Source organism: Lepus europaeus, chromosome 12 (genome assembly GCF_033115175.1).
Source record: "Lepus europaeus isolate LE1 chromosome 12, mLepTim1.pri, whole genome shotgun sequence".
In the NCBI taxonomy this organism is placed as follows: Eukaryota; Metazoa; Chordata; class Mammalia; order Lagomorpha; family Leporidae; genus Lepus; species Lepus europaeus.
The window spans coordinates 61,584,403-61,600,122 of NC_084838.1; positions in this window are offsets into that span (position 1 = coordinate 61,584,403).

Here is a 15,720-nt window from a genome sequence, read left to right on the forward strand (position 1 = left end):
TGTTCATGGGAACAGAGTTCTTGGTGGTAGATGTGTAGGGGTTGTGGAGTATGGACAGAAGCAGCAAGAAACTATAGACTGGTTTAGTTCTTTGTTATGCAACGGTACTTATTGCAATAAAGAACTGGTTGCTAAATAGAGGAGGCCTCATGGACAGTACCTGAAACAAAGTGTTTCCTCTTAGGTTCTTGGCCAGGTTATTGACACCTATTGGTTGATGATGAGTGGTCCCTAATTTCTAGCATTACTCTCAGTGAAGGAAAGTCTCCAACAACTGGCCGCAAATCCCAAATTGCCAGTTCCATGACCCAGCAATACGAAGTGATTCTGAAGTTGAAGATTTGAGTCTCATGGTGAAGATTCAAAGTTATCTTTGAAGGTATATGCCAGGCACAGAGGAATTATTATCACTCTCAGTTGTAATTAAGTTAGCTACAGACATATGTATGACTGTGACAATCCTTAAAGACCATTTGTTTTCTATTCTCAAAAATACTACTTTAAGAAGTAGTATTTTGAGGCTTATCAAGCACAAAGAACAAAGACAAATTGGCTTCAAAGATTGCCACACAATCAAGTATATCAAAGGTATATCAAAGTATATCAAAGTAATCAAGTATATCAAAGGTATCAAGGTATCAAAGTCACTATTCTTTCTTTCTCCTACTATGTCAGGATTAGTCTGAGTCCTGTGCTGTATCTTTCTGCCTTTAAAGCATAGTTTCCAACTTCAACACTATTGACATTTTCAGGCAGTGCAGGCCTTTGTTTTGGGGACTTTCCAAGACTTTATAAAATGTTTAGCAGCATCCCTGGCCTCTACCAACTAGATCCCAGTGGCAGCTTCCCTCTTTCTAGTTATGATGGCCAAGCACATCTCTAGACTCTGCTAATGTCTCCTGGTTGACAAAATCAACTTAGTTTAGAACACTACCATAAAGAAACTTTATTTCAGGGTCCTGAGTCTTTGTCCATTGGGTGTTTATGTCCTAACCTCAGGGAGATGGTACTGGGAGTTTATTATTCCTCCTTCCTTAGTCAAACTTTCTTGTTCCCTTCCCAGTCATCTGTATACTAGAAGAAAACAGATTGTGTTTTCAGTCAAGCAAAAGATCATGTACACTTTCTTCCCAGGGTTATTGGCCTTCTTCCCTCATATCCACAAAACTAGGACAGGTCACTTAATATAACAATTAACAAATGGTGACTTCTATTAATAAGTATAAATAAAATAAGTCTACTTCATTTCATTACAATTTTACTAGGTTTTATATTTTTTATTTGGCCTATTATTAATGACTTTCATAAAGGCTGAGTTATTTTGCATCTTAATTTCTTTGAGAGGTGGGTAGACAGACAGAGCTACCACCTTCTGGTTTACTCCCCAAATGCCCACACATGATAGGGTTGGGCCAAGAATTCCATCTAGGTCTCCCCACCTGCTCTCTCCCAGGATGTACAGTAGCAGGAAGCTGGAATTTGGAGCCGAGCCTAGAGTCAAATCCAGGCATTCTGATATGGGAAGTGGAGAAACCAAGTGCTTGTTAACCAAAACACCAAGTATCCATCTATGCATTTTTTATTTTGTTTCACATTATTTTAAATAATTATTTATATAAAGGGAACAACTTTCATGTATTTAATATATATAATTTTAAGAACATGATGAGACTTTCCATTATCCACCCCTCCCCACTCCCTCCCACTACCTCACCCTCCCTCTGACTTTTCTTTCTCCTAATTTTTGTGATGACTTGCTTTCAATTTACTTCATAGTCACAAGCTTAATCCTCCACTAAAGAAAGAATTCAACAAGTAGTGAATAGAAAAATCACTGTTTCTCAGGAGTATACACAAGGGCTATAAACAATAATCCAACTCTCAAGAGGTCAATTTCACTCTTATAAATTACATTCATTTTTTTTGTGCTTTATACATTAGTTATCACAAATCAGAGAAAACATATGGTATTTGTCTTTTTGGGACTGGCTTATTTCACTAAGCATAATGGTCTTCAGTTGCCTCCGTTTTGTTGTCAAAGACAGCATTTCATTCTTTTTGTGGCTGAGTAGTATTCCATCTTGTATATCTGTATCATGTTTTCTTTATCCAGTCATTCAGTTGAGAGACCTCGAGGTTGAATCCATGTCTTAGCAACTGTGAATCGAGATGCTACAGATATTGGGGTACAGATAACTCTTTCATGTGCTGATTTCATTTCCTTTGGGTAAATTCCCAGGAGTGGAATAGCTGGTAGATCTACTTTTGAATTTCTAAGGACTCTCCATACTGTCTTCCATAATGGCTATATTAGTTTACATTCCCACCAGCAGTATACTAGGGTGTCTTTTTATCCACATCCTCACCAGCATTTGTTATTTTTTGATTTTTGGATGATAGCCATTCTAACTTGGGTGAGGTGAAAATGCATTGTCATTTTTATTTGTATTTCTCTGGTGGCTAGTGATCCTGAGCATCTTTTCATTTGTCTGTCAGCTATTTGTATTTTATCCTTTGAAAAATTCTAGTCCATATCCTTGGCCCATCTCTTTTTTAAAAAAAGAGAAAAAGATTTTATTTATTTATTTGGCAGACAGAATTACAGAGAGCAAGAGAGAGGAAGGAAGGAAGGGGGGGGGGGAGAGAGGGAGGGAGAGAAATAGAGAAAGAGAGAGAAAGAAAGATATCTTCCATTGTTCAGTCCCCAAATGGTCACCTTGGTCAAGGCTGGGCCAGGCTGAAGCCAGGAACCAGATTCTTCTGGAGTTCCAATGTGGGTGACAGGGGTTCAAGCAGTTGGGCCATCCTCTGATGCCTTCCCAGGTGTGTTAGCAGGGTGCTGGGTCAGAAGTGGAGCAGCTGGGACTTGAACTAGCACCCACATGGAATGCCAGCATTGCAGTTGGAGGCTTAACCTGCTGTACCACAACACAGGCCCCAGCCCCTTTTTAACTAGATTGTTTGTTTCATTGTTCTTGAGTTTCTTGAGCTCCTTATATATTCTGGATATTAAGCCTTTATCAGATTTATAGTTTGCAAATATTTTCTCCTATTCTGTTGGTTGTTTCTTCACTTTGTTGAGCATTTCCCTTACTGTACAGAAGTTTCCTATCTTAATGTAATTCCATTTCTCTGTTTTTGCTTTTATTGCCAGGGTCTTAGCTAAGTTTCTTCCTAGGCCAATGTCTTGCAGTGCTCCTTCTATGTTTTCCTCTAGCAATTTGATGGTTTCAGGTCTGAGGTTTAGATCCTTGATTCATTATGAGTTGATTTTTATACAGGGTGTAAGCTAGAGGTCTTGTTTCAAACTTTTTCATATGGAGATCCAATTTTCCCAACATTATTTATTGAAGAGACTGGTGTTTCTCCATGGATTGATTTTAGTTCATTTGTCAAAATTAGTTGGTTATAGATGTATAAATTAATCTCCAGGGTTTCTAATCTATTGCATTGTATGCTGTGTCTATTTTTGTACCAGACCAGGCTCTTTTTATTATAACTGACCTGTAGCATGTCTTAAAATCTGTTAGTTATGCCTCTGTTTACTTTTGTTGTTTAAGGTTGCTTTAGCTCTTCATGATCTCTTGTGTTTCCATATGAATTTTAGGGTCATGTTTTCTGGATCTGAAAAGAATGTCCTTGATATTTTGATTGCATTGACTCTATAAATTGCTTTGAGTATTATGGACATTTTCATGATATTAATTCTTCCAATCCATGAACATGGAAGTTTTTTTTTTTCCATTTTTTTTTTTGCGTGTCTTCTATTTCTTTCCTTAATGTTTTGTAATTTTCTTTGTAAAGATCTTTCACATCCTTGGTTAAATTTATCCCTAGGTATTTAAATTTTTGTGTACTTGTTGTGAATTTTTTTTCAAAAATATTGTGTCTTCAGATGTTTAATACATTTTTTGGTGATAAGCACCAGTGAGGGAAGGAAGTACACTACCTCCCACAGAGTCTACTCATAAGTTTCCTGAGCACTCTCATGTAACAGTTGAATAAGGAGAGATAAGTAAACAGAAGTTGGCATGTCTGTGTTTCTTGAAACCAATTGTAGGAGAACAAAGGTGGTAATTAGGATTCACTTTCTCTCCTCATGAATACTGCTCGGCCCCTCTGCTGAAAAAGGCTTTGCAAGAAATGGCATTTTTAATCAGTGATTGATAGCACCCACAGCTTTCAGGCAAGAGAATGTTCTCAATGACCTCTACGGAGTTGAGGTACTGAGTTATGTTTCAAAAGCTTGACGGTGCCAAGATGTCTTTAGGCTTGTGAAGTTTCAAGACCAACATTATCAGTGAATTGGTTGAGGTTTCAAAATGCAGATTAACTATGATGATGGATTGGAAGCTAGAGGAAGAAATTATGGAGCAAGAGTATTTCTGAGTTTAAAAAGGGCTTTTAGTTCTGTTTGTAGCAAATTAACCAGGTTTCATTCATTGTAATCTTTAAAGTGGCCCCATGGAATTTTCTTTGTGTTTCTCAAGTTCTGTCCTTAACCCCCACATTTTGCTGTCCATATCTATTTTTCTCCCACCCTTTAAAATATGTTCCCTTGTATACATGATTCACCAAAATCAATTTCTTCCTGTGATTGCAGACTGTCCTTTAACTGCATATTGTATGCTCCCTCAGATATTAGATACTATGTATTCAACATGTTGCCTTCCAAAATCTTCCTCTTAGTGGATGCCATCATATATGAGTAGACTTCACCCAGTCCATGGAAAAATGGAATTAAATGGTTATTTCATTTCAATTCAAAAAAATTGAAATCCATTTGTAGATTTCTCATAATGTGCATTTTGAAGAACTTTTTGAAGATCCCTTATATGCAAAATTTCAAAAATTTTTACATCAAAATAAACTTATCTTTTAATTTCATTTCACACAAATGTTGTATTAAAGTCCTCTCATACCAGGCATCCATTACTCAAATCAAACTCATTTCCTTCTCTTAGCATTATCAGGGACCCAGGTTCATCATTCAATCAGGGACTTTTCTGTGGATTATACTTCCTAAACATCTTCCCAAGTTTGCTCATCTCCAACCCTATTGTCCTTTCAACAGCACCTCTCAACTGGACTTGGTAGAGTTACCGACATCAGAGCTTCTGATATAATTTGTTTTCTCAATTTTTTACATTGCTAAATGAAACACAGATCTGATTGTGTCAAGTCTCGTGTTAATATTTAATGTTTCCTTTGACCACTAGGCAAGCCATGGTGACACATAGATGGTTGATGAAGCTCTTACTGACCCAAGGGAGAACTCTCTTGCCACCAGTATTATATATTCTGTTTCTTTACTCACACAGCATGGTTTTTCTCTTGCAGTTCTTTACTGGTTGAGTAGAGTTACAGCTCAGTTTTTAAACGTTTTCTTCAAGTATCATATAACCCTCAAATTCATTTACACTTTAAAAATATACCAAATATCATTATGATCTTTTTTTTTTGACAAGCAGAGTTAGACAGTGAGAGAGAGAGACAGAAAGGTCTTCCTTCCATTGGTTCACCCCCCAAATGGCCGCTGCGGCTGGCATGCTATGCCGATCCGAAGCCAGGAGCCAGGTGCTTCCTCCTGGTCTCCCGTGCGGGTGCAGGGGCCCAAGCACTTGGGCCATCCTCCACTGCCTTCCTGGGCCACAGAAAAGAGCTGGACTGGAAGAGGAACAACCGGGACAGAATCCGGTGCCCCGACCGGGACTAGAACCCGGGGTGCCAGCGCCACAGGCGGAGGATTAGCAAAGTGAGCCACGGCGCTGGCCTCATTCTTTTTTAAAGATGTTTTTATTTGAAAGTCAGAGTTACAAAGAGAGGGAGAGAGAAAGGTCTTCCATCCACTGGTTTACTCCCCAAATCACCCCACTGGCCATTCTCTATCATACCAAATCCAAGAGCCAGGAGCATCTTACAAGTCTCTCATGTGATACCATCTTCCACTGGTTTCCCAGGTGCATTAGCAGGGAGCTGGATCAGATATGGAACAGCCAGGACTGAAACCAGCACTCATATGGGATGTCAGTGCCACAGGTGGCAGCATTACCTGCTATGCCACAGTACCAGCCCCCATTTAAACTTAGAACAGCCTAAAACACTTTTCTGCAACTAAGTGTGAGGATATATGAGAAGCATTACATAGAGCCACCCAGAAAACATTTTGCTGCCAGATATTATCCATCACCTAAGTGAGAGTTCTTAGAAACCCTGAGAGGCTGGGATGATGTCAGGCCTAATCTTGGGGTTCTAAATTCCCTCTATTAATATCTTCTTCCACCCTTTTTCCATCTGGAAGATTTCTGCTTGTTGATTGTATTCTGAGCTCAATGAGTTATACACACAAAGTAGTCATATATTTTCTAAACACTTCTTTAAAAATAATGTAGCTTGTGATTAGAGGTGAGTAATTTAATCTCCATCTACCTTGCTTTCTCTTATAAAATACAGGACAAATAATATGACCTATTTAGTCTGTTTAATGCTTGAATGAATTAATAATATAGAAAATATTAAAAAATTATCTGGCACATAGTAAGCATTCAACAAAAGTTATTTATTATTTATTATGCTTTTGTTTCGCCATCAAAGCCATAAGTTCTTTGAATTCTGAAAGCATAGGATGGTATCTGGTATACATTAAGTAACACGCTCAAATACTGGCATAATAATGGATAACAAGGAATCACAATAAGGATTCAAGGAATTAAACAGAATTTGAAGATGATTTGAACATATAATGCTTCACTTCCTGAGGATTTCAAAATAGTATCCAGACAGTACTTGATTCTCCTTGGAGACAATGACTGTAGACAATATTTCTGTGACAGAGAGAATAAATAGCTAGATTCAATCACACAGAGATTAAATTGCCTTTCTTGGAAGCGATGAAAGAATGTGGAAGAGCTGCTTCAGTGGTAGATAGTGAGAACCCTAAACACTTTAAGATGACAGAATTAGCCTTTGTAAATTTCATTTATCTGGTTTGATCCAAGCCATTTTCACAAAGTGTGGCAATGGAAGAGAGCCTTCAAAGACAATAATTGCATGGAGATCTGCAGGGTTTTATAAGATGTCTTTTTATCAGGTGCTTTGAAAGGCAAGTAGATCTTGTTACTTTCTTCCCATGGGCATTTTCATGTACACAGATGGCATCAGAGGCAACTTGTATGAAAATGGAAAGACCAATATCGAGTAAAACCAAGCAAAAATTAGTGCATTATAGCAAATAGACCTGCTAGGTAGTGTGGCTTAGCTTACTGTCAGGTAAGCTCCCTCCATCACTGCTTGTCTGAGAGTCTCGAGACTAAAGCCAAAATTAAAGGGGAAGAGTAAAATCACTTGTAGTCTCTTTTCCAAATAGTGAAATATTTGACAATATGGAGACTAAATATCTGGGTTATGGCTGAGTTTTTCCCCCACATTCTTTTTTTTTAAAAAATATTTATTTATTTATTTGAAAGTCAGAGTTACACAGAGAGTAGAGAGGCAGAGAGAGAGAGAGAGGTCTTCCATCTTATGGTTGACTCCCCAATTGGCCGCAATGGCCGGAACCAGGAGCTTCTTCTGGGTCTCCCACGTGGGTGCAGGGGCTCAAGGACTTGGGCCATCTTCTACTGCTTTCCCAGGCCATAGGAGAGAGCTGGATCAGAAGAGGAGCAGCCAGGTCACAAACCAACCGGAGCCCATATGGGATGCTTGTGCTTCAGGCCAGGGTGTTAACCCACTGCACCACAGCACTGGCCCCTCCCCCACTTTCTACCCACATTTCAATCCAAAGATTGAACTCTGTATGGAAAGGCCTACAAAAGATGAATCAACTAGTTAGTCATCACAGAAAGTATAGTTACTTATTGAATTAGAGGTAGTCATCAGAGGAGAAGATGAGGATCTGTTAGCCAAAGTCAATGGTCTTGTGGTTGAATTTTTCTGGATTTATGCTAATAAAAAATGCTTCTGTCCAAAAGTTCAATTCCAAAACAAATGAAAACATTATCACACTAGCTCAAAAGATATGCTCTCACTTTCAATAAGGGCTTGGGAGGAAGAAAGTCCTTGGAGAATTGTCTTGGAGTAGACAAGCATTCGATTTTTTTGGCTAAACTTTCTGACCTCATGTCCTCTATAAAAATAGTTTCTTTCAGTGCAGCTGAGAAAGCTGTGATTTTGCTGTCCCATTTGTCTAGGCTGGTCTCTTTCATCATGTTGAAGACGGGTGTGGTTTAATTTTCAAGAAGAAAAGGAAAGGACGAGTGCTGTGGCACAGCAGTTTAAACCACTACCTGTGAAGCTGGCTTCCCATATAGGCACCTATTTGAGTTCCAGCTGCTCCACTTCCTACCCAGATCCTTGTTAGACTGCCTGGGAAAGCAGCAGAAGATGGCTCAGGTTCTTGGGCCTCTGCACCTACATGGGAAACCCAGAGTTTCTGGCTCTTAGCTTCTGCCTGAACCAAACCTGGTTGCTGGTGGTTGTAGACATTTGGGGAGTGAAAAGGCAGATAAAAGATAATCTCTCTCTACCTTTCAAATAAAATAAGTCTTTAAAGAAAGGGGAAAGATGGTAGTCTTAACCATCTTAACCATCTTCCATTTTAGTGACTCAAAAACAGTGTACCCTATTTTTGCCCTTTCAAATCTTCAACTAAGAACATACATCACATGTTTCAAGCTCAAAGATTTTAAATATGTCTAAGACCCAGAGTATAAAACATTTCTCTGTTCCTTGTCTTGTTTTGTCCCCTTTGCCTACCCTGACTTATTAGGTTCCACGCAGCCTGGGAGCCCTGTGGTATCAGGCTGAACATTTTGATGTAATCCCACCACTGCTGCTGTGGCTATCTAAGCTTGAAGATTTATTAGTTGTGAATGTTCATTTTTGTTTTTACTGGTCCAGTGCCAGTAAATAAGTCACCCCAACCATGGCTGAGTGTCATTTGATAGGAAAAGGCTGGGATCACAAGGAAGCCTTCTGTCTTTCAACCAAAAAGAAAAAAAATTGCTGAGGTAAGCAGTGTCAAACCCAGCTGCATCAACATGATGGTGGTAAGACAAATGAGAGCTTTCACTGCTGGATACAGGGGCTTGAGAGCAAAGGGCTCTGAAAACCTCCTCAAACCCAGGAACAGCTCAAATAATGGAAGCTGCAAGGGACTGCTTTTCTTTTTTTGATAAGACAAATTCTCTGTCCATTTTGTTCTTTCTAGCACACAGACACAGCACATCTAGGTGACTAGGGATGAAAAATCTTAAATCTACACACATACACGCATACATCTACGTGCACACTCATACACCCATTAGAAGAAAAATACAATGATTTATGTCCCCATCTGTGAGATGATGACCTACTGGCTGGAGGCTGTGAGGCAGGGAGGCCAGAAGTGGGATGCAGGTTTGTTAGTGCCATTAGGAGACCCAGCCTGGAAGGAGGAGGAGGTCTGAGCTTGAGACAGGGACTGCGTTCTCGCCCCAGGCCACGCCAGTTCCCTGCGACTGTTGCCTGGGCAATGGCTGGGGGATTATCAGGAATGCCTGGAGACGGTATCCTTCTTTTGGACTCATAGATGGAGCAGAAGGGGGTGGATGACTTTTCTCTTTCTGTTTCTTCTTTTCACATGCAGCAGATTAGAGCAGCGGGTTGCTGTGGCGACAACATGGAGGAGGGCTCCCGCACACCTGCACCACAAACAGGAGCCCGCCAACTTGGACTTAGGGAGTTCTGGAGGCAGTTTTTTTTTGTTTTTTTTTTTTTCCTGTGGGAAACAGCAACAACAACAATAACAACAAACGAGTAACAGAAAGAGAAAAATGGAGAAGAGAAAGGGGAAAAAAGAGTGAGGAAAGGAAGAAAGTACATTATCAGTTGAAGCAAAGAGAGTCTTGCTCTTTAATAAAATAGGAATGGAACACATGAGATACGCAGTTGGTCCCCCACACACCATGAGGAAATAGCTTTGTGGGACTGTTTAGGTATGAACAGGAAATAGGAAGATGGAGACGCACATCCTTTAGAGCAACAAATTGCATGTACCACAGAAGAACAAAATCAAAAGACAGGGAGAGTTTCCAAGCTACAACTTTTACTGAGAAACACAGCTGATGACTAAATGGAAAGTTAGTCTCTAGTTACATGAAGCTAAAAGAGATTTACTATTTTTGCATACCTAATCTAATGGAAAGGAGTGAGGAAACAACAATCCTATGTACTTTCTGTTCATGTGAAAGAGAGAGAAGAAAGAAAAAGAGAAGGAAAGACAAGAAGGAGGAGGGGGCACTGATGAGCCCCCAAAGTCGAGTGTCATCCTTTGGAATGCTCTGGCATGGCTCCAGGTTCTGCTAAAGAAGAAATCGGTTCCATGCAGTGTCCTGGTCTCACCTCTCCCTGACAACCCAGGCTTTGCTTCCAGCCTGCCCCTTTCTTCATCTTCCTACTCCTCTTCCTGTCGTGATTACCTTCTGATTATTGTCTCTGTTTCCATTAACAAAACATCACAATGCATTAGTCTGTCTGAAACACTTTACTAGGAAAATATTTACAAAAGGTTAGATAAAATATGTAGAGAGAGATTAATAGTGACTATGCAATCGACCTATTGAACTTTGAACATGCTGGTTTTGTGTATGTGTTAAGCTGCATTCATTCTCAGGCTGTTTTAGTTATTTTAATAACTCCTAAGCAATCCACTTAAAGGGTAAGACAATTACAGATAAACATTCTTTTGTTTTTAAGGATTTTTTTTCACTGCCTCCCTGCCAGCACTGGGCCTTACATTTCTCACTTTCAGAATGGGTGTCACCAAGAGCTTTTGGTTGGGGAAACTGGCACAACAGACTCAGATAAGGCAATTAACTACTGCATTAGAATAGACACAAATGACACTGCTCCTGAAAGCTCTAGTAGATTGAATTTAGTAAAATAATCTCTGAACGTCTGCTTCTTTTCATGGAAGTATATATTTATCTCCTACTTTAATAGAAAGTTTATAAAAATATTTTCACCATTAAGATAGCTATATTCTAGATCAGGACTTAGCAAATTTTCTTTGTAAAACGCTAAGTATTCTAAGCTTTGTGATCCATACAGTCTCTATGGTAACAATTAAACTCTGCTATTATGGCATCAAAATAGCTACAGACAACAGGTAAATGAATGGAGCATGGCTAAGTTCCAATAAACATTGTTTACAGAAATAGTTAGCCATTTGTTCTTTAGGCCAGAGTTTGCCAACCCTTATGGTCGACCTATCTTCTTTTAGGTGCAACAGCTGAATAGGTTAGGGTTCTCCCTAACTGTCTCTCAGAAAAGTTCACTATTCTAATGCCACTCTTCATTTCCTAACCTTATTAAGTACAAATAAACAGCAGACCATATCAACTGAAAAATGCACCCAACCTGATCATGTGACTAGAATTTCTTTTTCTTTTTTTTTTTACATAATATATTATTTATTGGAAAGGCAGACTTACAGAGAGACAGGAGAAGACATTCGGAGAAAGAGCGTAAGTGAAGTCTTCCATCCTTGGGTTCACTCTCCAACTGGCTGCAACAGCCAGGGCTGGAGCAAGCCAAAACCAGCAGCTAGGAGCTTCCTTGATGTCTTCCATGGGGCTGCAGGAACTTGGGTCATCCTCTGCTGCTTTCCCAGGTGCATCAGCAGGTAGCTGGATTGAAAGTGGAACAGCTGGGACTTGAACTGGCACCTATATGGGATGCTGGCATCTCAGGTGGCAGCTTTACCTGCTTGGCCACAGCGTTGGCCCCTAGAATTTTTTGATTCTACTAAAAACAAAACAAATAATAATACCAAATGTAAAGCACAATTCATATTTGAACTGTTCCAGTGTATGCCCTGTGTTGTAATGCCCAATCCACTGGTAATTAGATGGCTGAAGACCTTGCATTTTTAAAGAGCAGAATTTATCCTTCTTGGCGGTCATGGATTGTAAAGTCCTATTTGGTGCCCAATTTTATGTAGAGTGTTTTGCCAAAATGCCTTTTACCATAGAGAGGCAAGTAGCATGTTTAAACATATTTTGTCCCTGGGCTCTGTATGTAGATATGACAGCCAGAACTCCCTGCCAATTCTCTTTTGAAGGGAAGGATGGGTCCCCAAAGAGTCAAGCATCTTGCATTGTGACCCAGGCTGGAGAAGTCAGAAGGTAAGGGATTGACAGTAAAATTCTAAGTTACATCCTAAAAATGGGTTTTTTTCCCTGAATATGAATATACATAATTTATCTCTCAAACTAATTATTTTAGGAGTTATAGGCTTTATTCTTACTGTAGGATTATATAAATGATTACCTCATTCTAAATTGTGAATTTGAATGTAGATCACTGTGTTGAGGCTCTGTATGTGGGCTTATTCAAGACCAAAGCGTCCATTCTTGGGGAATTACACTGCTGTAATTATGGAGTTCCGAAAACTTGCCTTAGTAGAAACCCTGGGGAAGGTTTCTCTTACGGATAAGGGATGGTAATTGTCTTGAAAGAAATAGATAGTCTCATGGTGTACTTCTGGGTAATAAATAAAGATTGAGAAAACTGAATCCCAAGCAAGGTAGTCATGCTCTGAGTCATTCATACAAGACTTGGGGGGAGAAGCAAACAGAATGGTTTGAAAGAATGGCTATGGCTTTCTTAGGATGAATAACAGAAATATCTAGGGAAAGAAACATGAGGAAAATCTGGACTTATTTGGGTCAGTTGAGGATTTAAATTATTGTGATTCTTCTCAATCTGGTGAAACCAGGGACACTAGGTGATATCACTTATTTTGATCTTTCCTCATACTTGTTAGAATGGCTGTTATCAAAAAGATAAACATAAGTGAGGATGTGAAAGAAGGGAACCCTTGTATTTTGTGGGGAATGTAAATAATATAAACTTCATGGAAAATGGAGATCCCTCAAAAAATTAGAACTATCATATTGGAGTGCATCAACAAGTTCATAGAAAATGAAATTAAAAGATAAATATATTTTGGTGCAAAAAAAACTTTGAAATCCATGAATAGTTCTTCCATGTACATGTTTTCCATGAAATTTCTGAAGAACCCCTCAAATGATCCAGAAATCTCAATACTGAGTATACATCCAAAGGAAATCAAATGAGTGTGTGGAAAACATATTTGCACTCCAATGTGCACTGCATATTATTTGCTAAGATATAGAAACAATCAAAATGTTTAGCAATGCATGAATGGATAAAGAAAATGGCATACACACACACACACAAGGTGGCATCTTATCCATCTTTTTAAAAAGAAGGAAATTCTGCCATCTTGCCATTTGGGACAACATGGGTAAACCTACAGGACATTGTGCTAAGTGAAATAAGCCATACATACAGCGATGATGCAGATCATAGTCCACACACTTGGATCCCAGCCACACACGTGGGAGAATTGGATTGAGTTCCTAGCTTCTGGCTTCAGCCTGATCCAGCCCAGGCTGTTGTGGGTATTTGGGGAGTGAACCAGAGAATGGAAGATCTCTCTCTCTCTCCCCTTCCCCCTCTTCTCTTTCCTCTCTCTTATCCCCTCTCTCCCCTCCTTCCATCTCTCCCTCCTAAAAAGAAGTAAGAAATGGTTTTTAGTAAGCTAAAATCTGACTCCAAGTATTATATATTGTGAGGGAAATGAATTGCTAGGGAGGCATGATGAGGGGATGGTGACGGAGCCCAAAGTTTCCCAAATGCTTAGCAGGCACATTATACAGCATCCCCGATGCCCACAGCAATACGACACGATAGGTGTGAATACTCCATTTACAGAAATGGAAAGTGAGGCTCAGAGAGCTCAGACAATTTTTTCAAACATATGATTAGGAAACGGGGACTCAAGGGAAATTTGTGAATTAAAGATCTTTTGGGTGGTTTGTCAACAAGAGTAATAACTTCTGGTTTGAACATACCTTACAGAAATAGAACAGTACTCAAAGGAAGGTTAAAAACATCTCTGATAGCTGACTAGAATTACCATAAGTGACAAAAAATTTCAGTTTCATAAACACAGGATTATGTCTAAGGACAAAAAATGTCAATATCTTCCTGGTTAGTTAATTTGCTAATAATTGTTACTGCATCAATGACTGTAGCCCACGTTGACTGCTGAGTCCTAGTGACAATCATAAATAGTGACAAAAGAAAACAGTGTTGCTTCTTAGGTGAATTCAAGACCAAGCACACTTTTTGGAATTGTATTATGTATATGTAATAATCTGACGTGCATACTATGAGTGTCTTAAAGAATGATGAGAATCAAGTGTAACTATCATGTTCCACTATTCTGTACTCTTTACTCATCATCAATAATAAATCCTGATTGCTGTTCCAAAAAAAATTAAAAAGAATGGTAACTGACCTTAAATGTTGGAAATTTCTGTTGAGAGGAAAAAAAAAGAAAGAAAGAAATGACTCAATAGGTCATACAGGAGCCACTGGGGGGAAAAATGTCCATTTTCCTTAGTAAGGTGTAAAAACTTTGCATTGAAAGGATATTATCAACGGTCCCTTAAAATGCAATAAAAGGGGCAATAAATTTTTCCTGAAATATGCAATGTCCAAAAATATAAAGTTAAAAGTTCTGGCACCTCTGTTGATTTCCTTGTGGGGAAAAAAAAACAGTTCAGGAGAACTCAAACTGCCTGGTGCTTGAGATTCAAACCACGTGCTAAGTGAGGTTTCACAGGAACCCAGGCAGTCTATGAAACGCAGGCTGCAAGGTTAGAAAATGCCAGGGACGCTCATGGTGACCTGTGTATCAGGGCTGTCGGTTATGAGTCTGGTATTATATTCCTGAATGTTTTTCTCTCTGGTGGGAAAGTCAGAAAAATGGGGCAGATTGATGATAACCCTAACTGTTGGAAATACTGGCTTTTCCTCCTGTTTTCATTTCATATGTCCTTGACAATGCTTATTTTAGTTCAGTTTGGGCACTTAGCTATGTATGAAGCATCTCTGTAGATACAGTAAAATGCAAGAGAAATAGGATATAGCCTCTGCTTGCTGGGATCTCAAGTAGTCTGGGAAGGGACAAGCATCAGGTCTGCTTCTAGAACTGTGCAGGTTCAGGGTAAGATCACATACCATATATGCAAATATTTCAAATATTTAAACCAAACTAACAACTTGTTAAATATTTTCTGTCCTCCAGCCTTAATCGTGAGCAAAAAAGCTATATAATGTTTGGGGCCAGTGCTGTGGCGCAGCGGATTAACACTCTGGCCTGAAGCGCCTGCATCCCATATGGGCGCCGGTTCGAGTCCCGGCTGCTCCACTTCCGATCCAGCTCTCTGCTATGGCCTGGGAAAGCAGTGGAAGATGGCTCAAGTCCTTGGGCCCCTGCATCCGCGTGCGAGACCAGTAAGAAGCTCCTGGCTCCTGGCTTTGGATTGGTGTAGTTCCGGCCAGTGCGGCCAATTGGGGTGTGAACCAGCGGATGGAAGACTCTCTCTCTCTCTCTCTCTCTCTGACTCTCCTCTCTCTGTGTAACTCTTTCAAATAAATAAATGTTTAAAAAAAAGCTATATAATCTTCTAGAAGACTGAGTTCCCGTAAGTCTTACATTCCTTAGAGATCTGCACAGAAACATTGAGGCATCAGAGAGAAGATCAGCACCCCTGTTCTTTCACAGCTCCATCCTGCACCATGAGGGTCACATGCACCAGTGGATCCTCTAGTCAGGACCTACAAGCTCTGCCTTGTGCCCTCCTG